General features: G+C 42.1%; 1 long non-coding RNA gene across 1 annotated transcript; it reads left to right on the top strand.

Moving 5' to 3' along the window:
* The first annotated feature begins 11,582 nt into the window (after positions 1 to 11,582).
* LOC121707394 lies at positions 11,583 to 17,349 on the top strand. The gene is made up of 3 exons (XR_006031318.1): positions 11,583 to 11,729; positions 16,433 to 16,729; positions 16,877 to 17,349. It is a non-coding gene; the product is annotated as an uncharacterized LOC121707394 (long non-coding RNA).
* The last annotated feature ends 208 nt before the right edge of the window (positions 17,350 to 17,557 follow it).

Below are 17,557 nucleotides of genomic sequence, written 5' to 3'. Positions count from 1 at the left end.
TGTGTTTATTTCGGGGGGTATACATTTTGTGCAATGTACAACATAGATACATTTTGTGCGGCACAACATAGGCTACTGTAGACCTAGCCTACAGGTCATGTAGAAAACTGGACGAGGGGTGCTTGAGACAGCAACACGCACGCTGTCTCTCTGTCTCCCTCCTCACACACACACATTGCCTACTGTACATCCTCCACACAACAGCATACTCACTCACCACCACTACATTAGGCCTATGCGAAGGCTACGGTGCATATACAAATAAGCATTGTCACGTCAATGTAGGCTAACGCAGTATGGACTACTGGCACTCGTAACAGCAACTCACACGGGCTCTCTCTCTCCCTCCCTTGAAACTGTTAAAAACTTCGTTACCCCAAGTTGACCCCAGATACACGGAGGATACACGAGTTTGCCGTTTATTTTAGGCTAACGTTAGTGGAGAGTTTGCAGATTTTTACCTTGTGGATGTTGATATTGCACGAGTCTCTTGGATAGCAGCACTGCGAGTTAAACTCCCTTGCATCAACAATCTGCCCTGAGACGGTGAACAACTGGCTTCAGGGTGAGTAGAAAGGGACAGACCCGCTGTGGTTTAGTTACCAGCTAGTAAAAGCATTATTATCGATCTGTGATATCGTCGGAGTCATGGTTTATACTCTCTATGGTCGGAGTGCTAGCTTGTGGAGTTTGACATAAGAGTGTTTCCAAGGTGTTAGCTGCTAGCCCTTTCCTAGGTTGGATCGTATGGTAGCCTATCTAACACTGGACCTCATCTGAGGCTACTTCGAGATATTATTCCAAAGGGGACAGATAGGCTACTGCACTTAAAACTTTAAACGATTGAACGAACCTTCCCAGACTTTGTAATTGCGACCAGTGACTGCATTGGGTGAACGAAGCCAAAGTTAAAACTTAGGCTCCATGGCACATAGACTGTGGGCTCGCCCTTCTATGAATTGAAAAAGACTACAAGCTGCTCCACCGAGTTTGCGATAAGGTAAGCAAGTAAAGGGTTTTTTTAAGTCAGGATATGACAAGTCAATGGCATTTATTCATCCAAAGTTACAGACCAGTTTCCACAGTGCACATCTTATCAATAGTTTGAATGTCGTGTGTGTTTCTGCTCATTGACAAAATAGCGTTCAGTATGATTCATGCCAAATTAATTTCCCCTGTTAAAGTGTTCGCCTTTGTTTCACTAGTTTGGTTTCATTTTGTATGAGATTTTGTGATGTAGGCTAGCCTATGATAAATAGCTTATGGCCAATATGTAACTCAGCTAGGCCTAATGTTAGTTTCCTCAGCCATGTCAGCTAGCCTCAGACTCATTATCTGCTATGGCTGTTAGTGCTAGTGCAGAGTAGCTTACCATGCCAGTGACGTAGCCGATTGTTGAAATCCAACATGGCGGCGCCCGTGTAACAACAACACCACTTTCAACGTACAATTTTATCCCTTTTAATAAATTCAGCCATTTTAATCATTGTACCAATTAGAAGAAATAAAATACATCTGTTATATCACCTTTACTTCAAATTCCAGTTCAGTTCATCTTTAAGTCCCATAGACCTATTTTTAAAAAAATATTGTGAAGCCAAATCAGCGAAGTTATCAACCAAAAATATTTTTCAGTGTGCATACAGTAATAATCTTCTAACTGAAAATGGCAGGCCCTATTTTGCCTTATTTTAAAAAATCGAAATTGCTCCTTTTGTTTCATAAACGGACTACAAAAGAAGTCACGTGACTTTACCCTTCGACGTTACTCACGGTAGCATGGTTTGTTTATTAGCCTGGTTAGCATTGACACTTAACACTTACTGCCAGCTCTTCATGTGAGTCGAAGCACAACACCAGTTATCCAGACATAAAGGTAATCACCACGCGGTTCACATCACGCTCCGTTATTACAAAAACATGTTAATCCAGTTAAGCAAATTGCCGTATTGGTCAGTTAGACATTAGGCGCCCAACCGAACCTGTGACGTCACATGCAACTGTAGTTTGTTATCACCATGTTAAGACAAAAAATCAAAACAATTCAACTGATCCTAAAAATTAGGTATGACCACTAGAAGCAATAGAGGTGACCCCAGTGCCTCACATATGGAAGGCATTAAATTAAGATCCCAATGTGCACCGAGATATATTTTTTCTAAACAAAATCCCATCCACTCCGCTAAACTCTAGGAACACAACCAGTAGTTAGCGATGAGATTACTTTCCCTCCCTACAGGATCGAGGTTTGCATCATCACCCATATAACGCTGGAAAGAGACTGATTGGTGTGGTATCTCGGCTAAATGTCAAAATACAGCCCAACATCGCACTTTATTTTGGCAATCCACTGCCGATGGATGTCCGTGTCTGGAAACGGTGGTGAAAAAAATAGTTATTTGTTCTGTCATTGGTAAGAAATATAAACTATTACTCCATTAACTCACAGCAACTTTCCAAACTTTCTGCAACCAAAGCCTCATTTTTGCCCAGTGTGACAAGGGTGAATAGGCGGGTAAAACCAAACTAATTCACTTTGTGAATAGAGTTTGGGGATTCATGATTGGGAAAACTTTCCAACACTAGCATGGTTAATGGACGTAGTCATAGCATTAACTTGAAAATCATTGGTCCAGCCTAACCAATCACATTGATCAGCGATTCCTAACGTTACCTCTTATTTGCCTAAATTTTACAAACTGAAAATGAACAGCATCAATAGTCAGGAAACAATGTTTGTAGGCCTACTTTTGCTGTAAATACATTTACACATTCTTCCAACTGCAATTCTTGATGTTTACAGTAAATGATAGCTTCAGCGAAAGTTCTACTAGGAAGACTCGTAGTGTAGCTTACTCCTCCCATGCTTACACGGAGCCAATCTTAGCTTTGCCTACTTTCGGGAAAGCCCTGCAATCTGATCATTCACTCATTCAATCAGCGCTAGCCTATAGGAATTCAGTGGGCTCTTTAAATATGTACCACCTAACACTGCTTCTGCTTCTCAGTACGCTGACTTTGACGTCCTAGCTCAGGCTTCCGCGTGGACCTGGGCTCTCTGCATTTTTACATTCGCCCCTTCTGCCCTCAGTGGCGTTACTTGTTACAATCCTACCGCGCTCGTTTGCTGCGCTGTTCAGACCTGTGCGTCCTTCAGTCAGGGCCACTGCATGTCGCTTCATCGCTAATCTCTGCCTATCGGAGCCAGTCACGCTCACGCTGTTGCAGCCTTCAATTCACGATAGCCTACTGCCGGGTCGCCGTCCTCGCGCAACTCTGTTGCAGGCCCATGTCGTTTTCGGCAACAATTTCTCAAGCTTCAGCGTCTGGTTGGTAAGGTTATCGTGCTCTCTTCCCAAGCTCCTCGAGCTGGGCTACACTCTACCCACAGTCATGCAACCTGCTTGCCAACGATATTCGGTGGGCAGCAAACTGACTTGTCTGACACGGTTTAACTTTCACTTAAGCCTCCTTACATAATTCCTGTTGATTTTATAATCCTTGCGATTCGTGCTGTAAATTGCTGGCCTGCACCACGCTGCCGTTGAACCCAACCCTGTATTAAGAGCTGTTTAATTGATGTTCTACACTCACTGTGGTTATCTCGATGTCTACCTTGGTTGAGCGTCGTCAAACCAGTTGTCTTTTTGTGTAGCCTCTTAATTTGCCTCGCTGCTCGTTGGGCTGCATAGGCTTTAGGCTAGGCTACTCGTCTGCTGGACCTTCGGTTCAGGTATCACTCCTTGTGCATGGCTGTGGGAAGCCAGTTCATCGTTGCATTCGTTTAATCATCTGGGATTGCGTCCCATACCTTCTGGTAGGAAGTCTACACGGCCTTCCTCGGGTGATTCTCTGCATGCACTTGCCGTTGCTCAAACTACTCTCAGCTACTGCTGATCTGTGATGTCCCAGGTATGCCGTGACGTCCCCGACGTTCTCAGCTATCTGGGTTCTCAATTTTGGGGGGTCTTACACCAAAGCTCGAACCAAAATGACGGCACGCCGGCCCATGGTCATCAATTGCCAGTATGTCACACAAGCTATTATCTAGGCAATAATAGGTGTTTTCTTTCAATGCCCGTATTATGTCAGTGTTCATGAGCTGACACCACAGTGTGGGCTCATGCCCACATGGTTGAGCTTTTAATTAAGAAGCTGTGTCATTTGTGTATGTAACATATCCTTCTAGTGTCTTTTGTATGGTTAAAATGTCTTTTCTGATTCCGTATCGTGTATTGGGTTCCTAGGAATTCTATGGCAGGCCTCACTTTGCTCACTGCCCACCAGTGGGTCGCTTCAGCACTCCATATATTGGTTTTAATGGTTACCGGCTGTCCATGATTATGTCGGCAATTTTACATTTTGCTAGTTGTGGTTTAAATGGTGGCCTATGCTGGAAGTTCGTTGATCACGACTACCAACGTAGCCGTTGGCTGGTTGTTTTACCGATGACGATGCTACATGTCACCTGTCTAACCACTCCTTCCTTCTCGCAGGTCAAACGGAGCGGTCCATCATCACTGGCAGACTCAAGTCTCCTTCAGGCCAACGCCGCGCCCTTCATGCACTCTCTTTAGACAACGGGTCTCTGCGTGTCCGTGTGATTTCAGCCCATCTAGTCACGCCATCAGTCACATTGATTGCTGACTCGATTTGCTGTTTTAGCAGGATCCTCTGCAAATAATGTGTACTCTAATTTCCATTCTCCATTTTGCCTTGGCTGTTTTGTTTTTGGCAGATATGCTCACCCGAAGTGATCGCGCCAGGGAGGACGTGCAAGTTCCTTTTACATTCTCCTCCCAATCTTTAATTTGCTAACCCCTGCAGGTGCATCATGCCTCCCCTCTTCCGTTGAGGGGATGCAGTTCGTCAATGGAGAAGCAGTTCCACATATCACACTAACATCTACTTTCTTACAGGGATGGCAGTGCCGGTTCACAGAATCACGCAATCGTGTGGATCCAGTTTCCAGTTCATACTGGAGGGGGGTCATCCCTCCGTCTTCACAAATCTCCCGAAGGCCAGCGCCTTCGAGGATATCTCCTCTTGTAGCACGGCTTAAAACTAGCCTTCCTAATCCCAGCACTTATCACCTGTCTAGAACTGACTCTTGACTGTGTAAAACCGGCACTCACTGATGCACTTTCGTTATTGTGCTCTACCTTGTAAATTGTTTTTAATTGCACTGGCATTGTGGGAGAATTGTTTTAGCTTTAACCTGTTTGCCGTCACGTTGGTCTAGGTTGCCCTAGACGCTGGTTGCCCAGCTCACTGTCCAGGTTGCCTTGGACGCCGGTTGCCCGGCTCATGACGCTCGTCTAGGTTGCCCTAGACGCTGGTTGCCCAGTTTGGTCCAGGTGGCCCTGGATGCCGGTTGCCCGGCCGTCATGTCTGTCTGGGTTGCCCTGGACGCTGGTTGCCCAGCTCATGGTTCAGGATACCGCTATACGGTCAATGTTAACTGCCTGATTCCGGACTTCGACGCAATTGGATGACACTACGTCTGTCATCTGTTTAGATCGCCTATGGCCCACTATATCAGCTACACATATATTGGTTCCCCGCGATGCAAGGGGCAAAAGTTACGTGCATCATACTCCTTGCCAGACTCGAGTCTCTCCCTGAGCAAATGCTTCCGTGAGAACTCTGGATTCCCACCCCTCCACTCACTCAGGGGCCAGTGCTTGGCGCATGACTAATATAATTTCTGCATCCAGTTGGGCGATATGTATTGCTTATTCTCTCCTCATTGCTACCTTTACTCATTGTCTCTCCAGCAGCCAGTTCTAAACTGTACTATCCTGCCACAGTGGTGCAGCTGGTATAGCAAGCTTGCGTTAAGTCATTCTCAGAGCTCCTCTGCACTCTGAGATGCATAAGCACCATGGTGGTACCCCAGCACTCATCTGTTCGTTGTCTCGTCATATTTCAGTAACATATGTTTCTTCCTCCTATCACATACAGGCATGAATTGTCCTGAAGTCCTTTGTCTACGTCGCAAGGTCATGCTTCCCTCGCATTACTGATGCTGCTCATCTTATTTTGGGGGGCTTTCCAAGAGCAGGTGCTAAGGTGTAGCTCACACGCATCCATCTTGGCCTTGGGTCTGCAGCTCATACATTCATCTCACTCTAGCCGCTGCAGGTGAGCTATCGAACCAGAACACACATCTGGCTTCACAAGCACTAGTCTTCTACAAAACTAGTCATAATGCTTATCTATCCTAAATATTAAACCACATGACTTCGATGCGAATATACTCAAGCACCCATATCAACTAACTCATTGCTCCGGTCCCAAGCATCTGCAACCACAAGCTCTATTCCCCTGCATTGATCCTGAGTACATCATGTTTAATTTGAACCCTAACCATGTTTTGCTTCCCTGGTCCCCGTTCACTACCTTAAACTACGGCTCACACTTTACCCGATTTTCAGCAGCCATCTAGCTAACGTGCTGCTTAAATGTAACCTCTCTTCAAAGAGGTTCACTTCTCACTCATTCCGCATCGGCGCAGCCAAGACTGCCGGCCAAAAAGGGCTATCCACGTCATCCATCAGGATGCATCAAACTAACTCCTCTTGACATTTTCGATGCTCAGAAGTTGCTCTCCCATGTTAACTCAGGTACCTCATTTTACCTTCACAAATCCTGGTGGCGGTGGTTAAATTCTGGCATTCGCCTTGCACTAATTGCTGAAACATATTGGGCCCCAGCATGCCGGTAGCTTGTGGTGATTTAGTCTCAGCCATGGGCATGTTGCCCTTTCACTGATTGCCCAGCTCATTCGACGCTTATGGTTCAGGTCACTTCTCGCCGGTCGCCCGGCTCGTGATGCACGTCTAGGTTGCCCTAGACACTGGTTGCCCAGTTTGGTCCAGGTTGCCCTGGATGCCGGTCGCCCGGCCATCACATCGGTCTAGGTTGCCCTATACGCTGGTTGACCAGCTCATGGTTCAGGTCGCACCGTACGCCGGTTGCCCGGCTCGTGACGCTCGTCTAGGTTGCCCTAGACGCTGGTTGCCCAGTTCGGTCCAGGTTGCCCTGGATGCCGGTCGCCCGGCCGTCACGTTGGTCTAGGTTGCCCTAGACGCTGGTTGCCCAGCTAATGGTCCAGGTTGCCTTGGACGCCGGTAGCCCGGCACGTCTCGTGGTCTAGGTTGCCCTAGACGCTGGTTGCCCAGCTCGCATAAGCACTAAAGTCCAGGTTGCTCTGGATGCCGGTGGCCTGGCTCGTCACGATGTACTAGCTCGCTAGTCACAGGGCGCCCAGATCGTGAAGTGCTTATGGTCCAGGTTGCCCTGGACGCCGGTTGCCCGGCCGCCGCATTGGTCTAGGTTGCCCTAGACGCTGGTTGCCCAGCTCGTCAAGCTTCTAAATCCCACTAAAGCGAAAGCATGCTGCGGGCCCCACTACAACCCTAGGTTATGGTTAACACCTAGCTACTTTAAAATTCTGTCGGCGTCCTGGCACAACGTCTTCACCCCGGCCCAGTCATGCTGTTTAATTCATCTTGTATGTATACTAATGTCTCTGCTCCTCTCAGAACCAGATTACTGAGTCACCGCCCTGGCGGGCATCACTCATCCTTTTGGGGGTAGGCTCCCCGCCCCTGCCTTCATCCATCGGCAGGAGACGAGATCCGCTCATCGCTGGACGGATTCGAGACGGGGCCTACGCCAAAGACTGTTACCTATTCAGGACTCTATCATGCTTGCATCCAAGCCGTTCCTTTACTAATTAAATCGTTAACTGATTCTATTCTGTCTACTGAGTCTTTCTGGTAGAACAAGTGTGATATCTAAAAAGATAGAGAGATGCTGGAGGAAGGAAATCACTGTCATATACTGTATGTAACTAGATGTACCGCAGAGCGTTACAAAATATGACCGCCGCCCAGTCCAGCACATTTTTTCCACAAAAATAAATCACGCTGAAAGGCCTATATGATTCCAACTGTCTCACTAAATTGCATTAGCCACACTCAATTCTCACTGGTATCTGCTAGACAACAAGTACCAAAACATGATTAGTTCATAGATTTCACATGTAAAATTCATTTTATACAACCCCACCCCCATCTTGCCTGTTCATAATTCTGAGAAATTCTTTAATTGTGTGCATGTGTGCGTGCACACGTTTATGTTTATGTGTGTGGGTGTGTGTGTGTGTCTGTGTGTGTGCGTGCTTTGTGTGTCTGTCTGCCTATGTGTGTTTGTGCATATGCATGCATGCGTACATATGTCTACTGTGTGAGTATGTGTCATAGGTATGATTACTGTGAATGTATGTGTGTGCGTGTGTATCTGTTTATGCACATGTGTGCACATGGAATGGGTTAACATGACCCCTGGAGGCAAACATACGGAAAAAATTGGTCATCCTAGGCCCTATGGTTCTCAAGATATTCACAGAAAACTGTCTGCCCTACCCTCCTTTCGGGGGGTCCAGTCCAGCGGGGGGGCTACAGATCAAAACGAAAAACGACGATTCCATGCTATCCATGTGGGGTTACATGCCCACCAAGTTTCGTGTACCCCGGTCTTTCAATGTCCCGGGAATCCTTGTTGGTGTATGGTCACAAATGGTGTATAATTTATGGTGTACACATAAATTATTTTATTGTAAGGCCCCCCATGAACGAAAGTTCACAAAACTTGGCATGCATTCGGAAGGTGTCATAATGATCCTACACTTTCAATTTCGTGCAGTTTTGACCATGTCAGCCAGAGATATTGTGATGAAAACACAATTGCTTTTTAATTTTTAACTAGGTGGCGCTATACATGAAATGAGTGGTTATGGAATGGGTTGACATGGCCCCTTGAGATCAACATACAATATATAATATAATATAATTGTTTAAAGGCTGATGCGCTTTAAGTGTACATTATGTTCGTTCTGTAACAAACACTCAGATGCACTCACAACATTCTCTTCAGATTGTTCATATCCTACCCTCCAATCAGCACCTAAAATAGAAGGGACGTTTTAGCTACTAAGAGTCGAGGGGTAGTGGTTGGTGGTTTCTCAGTGTGCAGACAGTACTCGCTTTTAATACACAGTGTGGTCATACCATCAGACTATATGTAGACTTATATCTGAGACAGTGATGTGGTGAAAATAAAAAGACAAAACAAAATGCCATGAGTCATTTGCTACAGTATATCTGCAGAAGTTCTAACCTGAACATCCAACTATTACGGTCATTGCTCATTGCAAAGCTGTGTAATGTCATGAACCAAATATTTAGTCCACTGTTTATCAGAAACATCAAAAGGTAACACAGTAGACTTCCTTACCTAAGACTTCAAAGGTGGATGGCACTGAGGTTGTCATGGTGATGGTCCCAGGCTGTACAAAGGCCTAAACCACAGGAAGACGATTTTACCGCAGCAGCAGTCTGTTAGCTGTACCTCTTGTACACATTATTTCACATGTAACTTACAACATTTCCACTGTTTGTGGTGTGTAGATGCATTGGATTATCTGCAAGAAAAGGTGTTGGTCAAAGAATTAGTAAGTATTCAACACAGGTAAAATAGGGTCTTAAGGGAAATTATCTTTTTTACCTTCTCCCCTAGAGTTAGATAAGATGCACAAATTAGCACCTGCTAAAACACTCCATATCAAATAGGCCATATCAAATAAACATGATTAATAATAATAATAATAATAATATAAATATAAAAAATATAGTAATAAAGGACACTTATTCAAGCACAGTAACAGTCTTTGCATTGTGTTGCCAGGAACTCGTTGATAAGGTGTCGATACTAGGCAGATCTCAAGCTAGATTTCTTGACAGTGCTATACAAATTACAGTGATATAAACCAGGTTTCTCTTAGTCAGTGGACTAGTCAAAATAGCAGTGTATGATTAATGCGCCTGATCACACCTTGTTTTTTCATTGACGCGCTCGTGAATGCATAAGTTAATTTCATATTTAGACAATGTTTGACACCAGTCACTTCACCAGTCCCAATTTGCAAAAAGTTTGCCAAGGTCTAGGATCATGGAGTGCTACAGTATGTAGGGATCGTGTAGGAGTCTACTGCACAGGCAGGAACCAAGCAGATCCATCTGTTCACCCTAGGCTATTCCTAACTAAGAAAGATGGGAGGTTGTGGGTGGAAAGCGAATGATCAATTCAAATGCTGGGAATAAATTACCAAATACGACACTGTAGGCATGGCCAATTTTGCTATGCTCCTCCCGAACTTAGACTTCAAAATCTAAAATTTTGCATATGAAGGAGGAAACAGCTATGTTTCCAGTTCACGTCAACTTTGTGGTAATGCGCCAAACTCTCCTTACTCTCCTCCAAAGCCAAGGTAAAAACACTTTTCCATTCAATGTCTGTTTTAAAGCACCTCCATTATGTGGATCATCTGAAACAATTGCATTTAACTGGTAATGATTTAACCTATTTTCAAAACTCTTCCTTTGTAAGAACTAGATGATTGATTTAGGCACAAAATAAATTTCAACTCACTGGTCTTCTTGCAAAAACAGACGGACATCAATCCCACGACAACAATGACACAAGCTGAAGTCACAGCAATGAAGATTCTAAGAACTGTTTAATGACACATAAACAGAAACATATAAGTTAGTCAGTGCACTGCGCTGTGTGCACATTGAAAACATATAGTTATGATTACCGTATGTTGTTTTTCCAACTGTGAGCCCTCATGTGCTTTGACATTGGAATGTGTGAAAAACATGGACGCCACAACAAAGCTTAAAACATAAACTCATTAATCTTAAATAAACAACTGTATTTGCTTACAAGTATGGTGGAGACAACTGTGAAAGAGGTATATGCAGCTTTCAACTGTCAAAATGGCAAATTCCCAAGTTCACATTAAAGTTGTTGGACAGGAAAGTCCACATGGAGTAATGAACTACAATATGACTACAACACAACAGGGCAACTCTGTTAGCAAAGTCTTTCCCAAGTTTCCCACCAATTTTTCTCACATGAGGTGATGTCTTTGATGACGTTTTCACTGGGAAAAATGTTTTTCCCGTGTGCATTAACAAACCAATAGGAAGTCATCTTCAAATGTCATTGATCCAAACCAATCTCCAACAGCATTTTCTTAGGATTTTTTTACAGTCAGCGAGTATATAAACTGTTTTACTAAATGATTGTGGTGGAGCAGAGGTAACAAAGTGTACCTGAAACAATAAAGTATAAACGTAGACAGGCCGGAGCACAAAAAGACAATCAACTACCTGCACTTTACAAGCTTGGCCTGGTGTGGTGTACTTTGAAGTACTGAAGTGGCGTAGTTTGATCAGTGCAACGCATGTCTCTGATGTATGGCTTTCCCTTCTTTCTGGGAAGCTTTCAAATAATACAAATACAATATTACAATCTTTTGTGGATTCAATCTTGTAGAAAGATGCTATCACTAAATGTAACACAACCAAACAAACAACAAAAACAAAAGCGTGTTGCAGGATTGAAACTGTTGATGGTTCCACTCTCTTTCAATAGACAAGAACTAGACAGAAATAGACTTTTGTGGTGGCTAACCCTTCACTTGTGTTGCTTTAGAGCTCTGGAGGAAGAGTTTTGCAGCTCTGTTGCTAGTCAGCAGCTCACTGTCTGCCTCAGTGTCTTCATTTCGTCTTTATTTCAGCCTCAGTTCTCAAATGCTATTATGGCTCCTGTGATCCCTCTTTGCATTTATTTAATTGTGACCGCACATTGTTACAGTAAGTGTGCTTTATTAATTACATTTAATAAAACTGATCAGAAATATAAATGCCACATGGAGAAGTTGTGATGGTTTTACTGCACTAAAGTAATAGATTATATTAGATTTAACTATTGTTATTATTGTCATTGTGCAGAGTACAAGTACAAAGACAATGAAATGCAGTTTGCGTCTAATCAGAAGTGCAAAAAAGCAGAAAATTGCAATGTGATATACAAAGTATAGACAAGTGGTGCATAGACAGGACATATAATATATATAGTGCAGAATAGACAGTAGTATACAGTTGGCTTACAAAAGGTGGTTTACATGTTTCTTGGTTCCAAACTAATGATTATAGTCTTCTTGTTGAACTGTGTCCTCCACTGTTTGATTCAGGGTTGCCAACTTCGGGTGTTTAGCTGGAATAGTGCGTCCGCGCGCGTAAACTTTTTTCCTTAACCTAATTCTAGAAATGTCTGTCCCCTGATTATTTTGCTATGTATAATCCGTGATTTATGTAAAAAACCCTTAATAGAATAATTTCTTCAAAATGTACGATTCATTTATTGATTGCATCGAAAACAAGACCAGTGTTTTAACCCCATGGCATGGAAGGATTATGAGCCACTGGGCCCCTGGGCACAGACATGGAAAGGCCCCCTTCCACACCTCAAAAATGTTCAATTCTAGGGGGTTATGGGGGCATGCTCCATGCTTGAAAAATAAATGTTGACTTCTGGTGAGTTTTGTGGAAAGAAATGGACAGATTGAGACTTACAAATATGACATAACCATCAACCAATTTAAGGCATCTTACTGTGAAAAAAGATGACAATTACAAAGCATACAGTAATTATCACACATAGCGTGACCGGTGTTATTTGACTGAGGGGCCCCTCTCCTGAGTGTGTGTGTGTGTGTGTGTATGTGTGTGTGTGTCTGTGTGTTGGAAATAAAATATTTTTTACACCTACCACTGTGGATGGTGGATTCCAAAATCTACCAGCCACTCAACTTTTTTACCAGCCACTAGAGATACAAGTATGAACATTTTATATCATGACCAAAATTATCACGGTTATTGGTATTATTGTGATATGATTAAAATGTGCTGACTTTTTTTCTAAACCTACCAGTGTTGGACAGAACTCATAATTAGCCTGTCCTTCATGCCCAGTAGCAACAAAACTAAAGGTCAACAGAACAGCGCTAGTGTCATAAAAGTGGTGTGGCTCCTTTAAGACACAATCCATTGGTGTGAGTTTTGGAGCAATCCAACTTTATCTAACTCTATACTAGCCTACATCATCCAATTTTAATATTTACAGATATCTAGGCTATATTTAACATTTATTTTCTATTTGGCCTGTTATGAAATCATGCATTGACCAATTTAAGCACCACTTAGACACTTAAATACATGCATCCTTAGCATTTTGTGTAACTAAATCATTAAGGCTACATTCACAAACTCTTAGCCATGAGCTGTATATAATTTTATTTGAATATTTACAGATATATAGGCAATTTAAGCACAGTTCAGTTTTAAGAAACATAAAGCCCAAAGTTAGAGATATAGAAATTTGCTACCATTTCAAAACCATATTGACCCAGGTCCCAGCAGCAGAAACCCAACAGACAGCCAAAGTTGAATACAAAAACACACTTTATTAAGGGCTGGCAAACACTAAATAGAAAATACTGGTACTTAGGGGAGATTAAAATAGTTCACTAAATTCAAGTCTCTGAAATCTTTTAGCCAGAGGGTAAGGCTCAGTGGTTGCCTGGCTGTCGGTAGCTCACCCCGACTGTCCTTTCTCAAAGCGGTCAAGCGGACACGTCCAGAGAGTCACTGATAAAGTTCCCTTGGCCTTTGGAATTAAAATAACCCCACATCATCACATACCCTTCAACATACCTAGATTGGGATGGTTTTATTTCAGTTAGCCTAATAGCAAGTTTGATTTGCATTGAGAAATGATCTTATAGAAAGTACCCCATGCTAATCGTGAGATATGGTAAAGGGTATGTGATGATGTGGGGTTATTTTAATTCCAAAGGCCAAGGGAACTTTATCAGAATGTATAGTACCTGGATCCATGAAATAACTGGCCCTTTAAAAATAAAAATCTGCCTGCCTCTATGAGAATTCAACACAGGTTTAACATAGGGGTATGAAAACTTATGCACCCTGTATTTTAATGAAGAGTATTTATTAATTTACAATACATTATTCATTCACAAAGAAAATCGGTGTCCCTAAAGGTTGGATTTTTCCTTATTTTTTTTAATTATGGCATTAAGATCCATTTCCAAAAGATGATTTTTTTATTCCTCTTTTTAGTAAACTTTAGCATGGGGCTGAAGACTTTTTTATAGGCACTGTAAATAGCAGCATGTTCTGTGAAGGTGTCGTGGTCCGGTCAGCGAATCAATAATAAGAGAAAACTGGGCTGAGAACGTGGTAGATAGATATTAGACCTACTTGCATTTGTTCTAAAGCCTTACACTTGTCTCCTGTAATTTAGAAACAATGCTGTGGTCTAATCTAGTCATCAACAGAAAATGAACAGATTGGAAAAAAAAGAATAATGGATTTGGCGTGACATTTCTTGCGTGTGTGTGAGAGCGAGATTAATGCTGAAAGCGTCAGTGTCACACCAGATGCGTGAGAGTTGGCAACCCTGGTTTGATTGTTTCAACGACAATGTGGTGGTGGCCTCCAGTTCTCACCATTCTCACCATCTCAAAGTTCTCACCATTAAACTTGGTGACCTCCATCTTTACATCCCCACCCCTGTCCAAAAAACAAACAAATAACTTTATCAAATAATTTTTTATCAGAACCTATCTATTCCTATATACATTTGTTTTACCTTATGATAAAGTTGCTCTGGTGATTTTATCCTTGTTGATGACTCCACCAATTATTGTGCAACTGTTTTTTTTTCAAGCAGAACTACTTCTTTTAACTTTTAATACATTTTAACACATAATCTTGGTCATATATTGGACCTTATTTTACCCTTACAATATCCGCTGTTGGAATGCCTGGATATAACCGATCACAAATGTATAGATTTTAATTGTGAACCATCTGTTATTAACAGTCTGTATCAAAGTCAGTGGAAGAGTGGACTCGAACCTTATAGAATTCTACACATAGTCCATTTTAATTTGAGTATAGTGCCTTGAAATGATGTGCATTATTTGATAGTCCCACACCCACCAATATCAATGTTCTGCCTGACACTTTTTGATCTGCTTTAATATCCTTATGCCTTTATTATTATGACCACCGCACAGCGAAGCCGCTCAGTAAGGGTTTAGTCAGAGATGTTTTTCTTCTGGATTTTTTCCCCCTTTTTTCTTCAGTGATATTGTGTCAACGATTCCCAGGACACACAGAAAGACACACACACACACACATGCACAGTAGACATGCAGGCATACGCACACACACACATGCAGGCATGGACACACATAAACACGCACACGCACACCCACACGCACGCACACACACACACATAAACATATACACTTACTGTACCCCCATACACAATCACAAGCGAACATACACGCAGGCAAGCACGCGCATGCACACACACACACACACACACACAGTCAAGTCAAGCGAAAACTCACACACAGAAAAGCACACATATACACAAAAGCAAACGCATACTGTGTGCACATACTCATTTACATACACAAAAGTTTTTTTGATTTCTATTTAAGAAAGTTTAAGAAAAATTGATTTCTATTTAAGATAAGACAGCTGGTAAACCCAGCCCCTTCCTGTGCCTCAGAAAGTGACGCTAAATTTGCTGAGTGAAAAGTTTACTATCCTATTTTATTGATAAAGTGAAGTCAATTAGAGCCTCTGTTAATCCTGATACCACGTCCTCTTACGTCGCCCATCCACAAGGTAGTTTGAACCAGGTTTATCCAGCTGCCTTCTCTGAACATATAAAAACAATGTCATTTTAAAGGGTTTCCAGTCCTCTTCATGTCAATATCAACAAACTTTCTACTAGGAGTAATGGAATCTTTTGGGCCCTGTTGGCCGTCTGTCTTTAACAATTTCTTGTCAAATGGTGGTGTCGCTGATTATTCAAACTGCTTGGTGATGACTCACTACTAAATAAAAAGGCTTGATTCCATGAGTCACAACTTATTAACACAAAAATATGTTTTAAACACACCAAGTTTTTATTGTCGTTAGGTTATCAAAAACATTTGCCACCACTAACTATAGTAAAAGGACCAACTTTCATTCAAAAATTCGAAAAACAAATATGTTTTTTAGTACTTCAAAATAACATTTGATTGATGAACCTTATATTTTTCAGTAGCTATAAGTGTGTAGATTTGAATAAAATCTGATTTGGTTCTTACCGGGAGCTTTTACTGCCTAAAATATCTGATTTTGTTTACCGTGATTTACCGCAGATTTACCCGTCTGTCCTCAGATTCTAGTGTGCTGAATTCACTTGACTGCTTTTCTGATGGATATCACTGAATCTTCCTCAGTAAAAGTCAGACAAAATCTTTATCACTAAATCCCAGCATATGGCAAGACAATTGTGTCATGTGCTGGTTCCTAACTAGATTATATTGAGCCTGTCACAAAAAAATGTCCTCTGCTTTGACAGAGAATCTTGCCTCTTTGTAAGAACACTTCATTTTTTAAGATGTACATTTCTCTTTGTGTTGTAGGGGTTCAAAAGCCAAAGCTGATTGTTTCTCCTGCTGTCATCTATGAGATGGACACAGTTCATCTGACCTGTGAGGTGCCTCAGAAAGCATCACAGTGCTATTTCAGCTGTTTAGGGAAAGGGGACAAGGCTTAAGCTGCTTTAAATTGTAAATATTCTCTCCAGGGTTATGATTTACTCAAAGAGTCAGGTCAAAACTCACCCACAGTAGTTAACATGACATGCTCCTACTCGATGGACATCTCTGGGAGTCTTGCCATGTCTGATCACTCTGATCCATCTTCAGTCACTGTCCAGAGTAAGTGTCTGTTTGCTGCACAGGATACTAAAATAGATATTCTCATGTATTACTGCATTAAAAAAAACTTACTATAGTAACATAGCATGTGTTGATGTTAGACATCCTAATTCATGTATGATACATTTCCAAACAAATTTTTTGTAGGACCTCCAGCTCCCACATTGATGGTGTCTCCTTTGGTCATCACAGAGAAAGACAAAATTCATCTTAATTGTGTGCCATCTAATTCTCCAGCATCTCAGTGTAATGTGTACACTGAGGGGAGTGAGTGTGGGTAATAATTACTCTGCTCCCTCCTGTCAACTCTCTCTTGGGTATCAGGAGCTGATCCAGTGGGCCAGACAAAGCTCACCTGCTCTTATCAAAATTAGGTGCTACTATCATGCAGAAACCCCCAGAGGTCGATTTATATCTGACCTATCTAACTCTGTACCTCTCTCTGGCCAAACCTCTCATTTAGGAGGTAAGTATTTTTGTAAACTTTACAGGACAAATGGCACACATACTAAGGAAGTATTATAAAAGAAGCTAGATGATTAATAGATCCATAAACCTCATTGCTGGTGAAAGCTGAGAAAAAACAGTTGTCACCTAGGTACCCGAATAAACATGTTCCGTATCCGGTGCTTCAATGAGGTTGAGTTGAATTAAACTTATTTCTTAACCAATCTGACTCCCAATTTTATTATAAAGGTTAACCACAGATATTCTGTTGTCTTTTACATATTAACCAGTGATCAGTAATATGTATTTCCAGAGAACTATATCTCTGTATCAAATTCACCTAACCCCAAGTTGCTCCAGGGATTTTGGCCCTATACTGTA

Source organism: Alosa sapidissima, chromosome 4 (genome assembly GCF_018492685.1).
Source record: "Alosa sapidissima isolate fAloSap1 chromosome 4, fAloSap1.pri, whole genome shotgun sequence".
Classification (NCBI taxonomy): Eukaryota; Metazoa; Chordata; class Actinopteri; order Clupeiformes; family Clupeidae; genus Alosa; species Alosa sapidissima.
The sequence above is the reverse complement of the archived record's forward strand: the minus strand, read 5'-3'. Positions and strand labels throughout refer to the sequence as shown.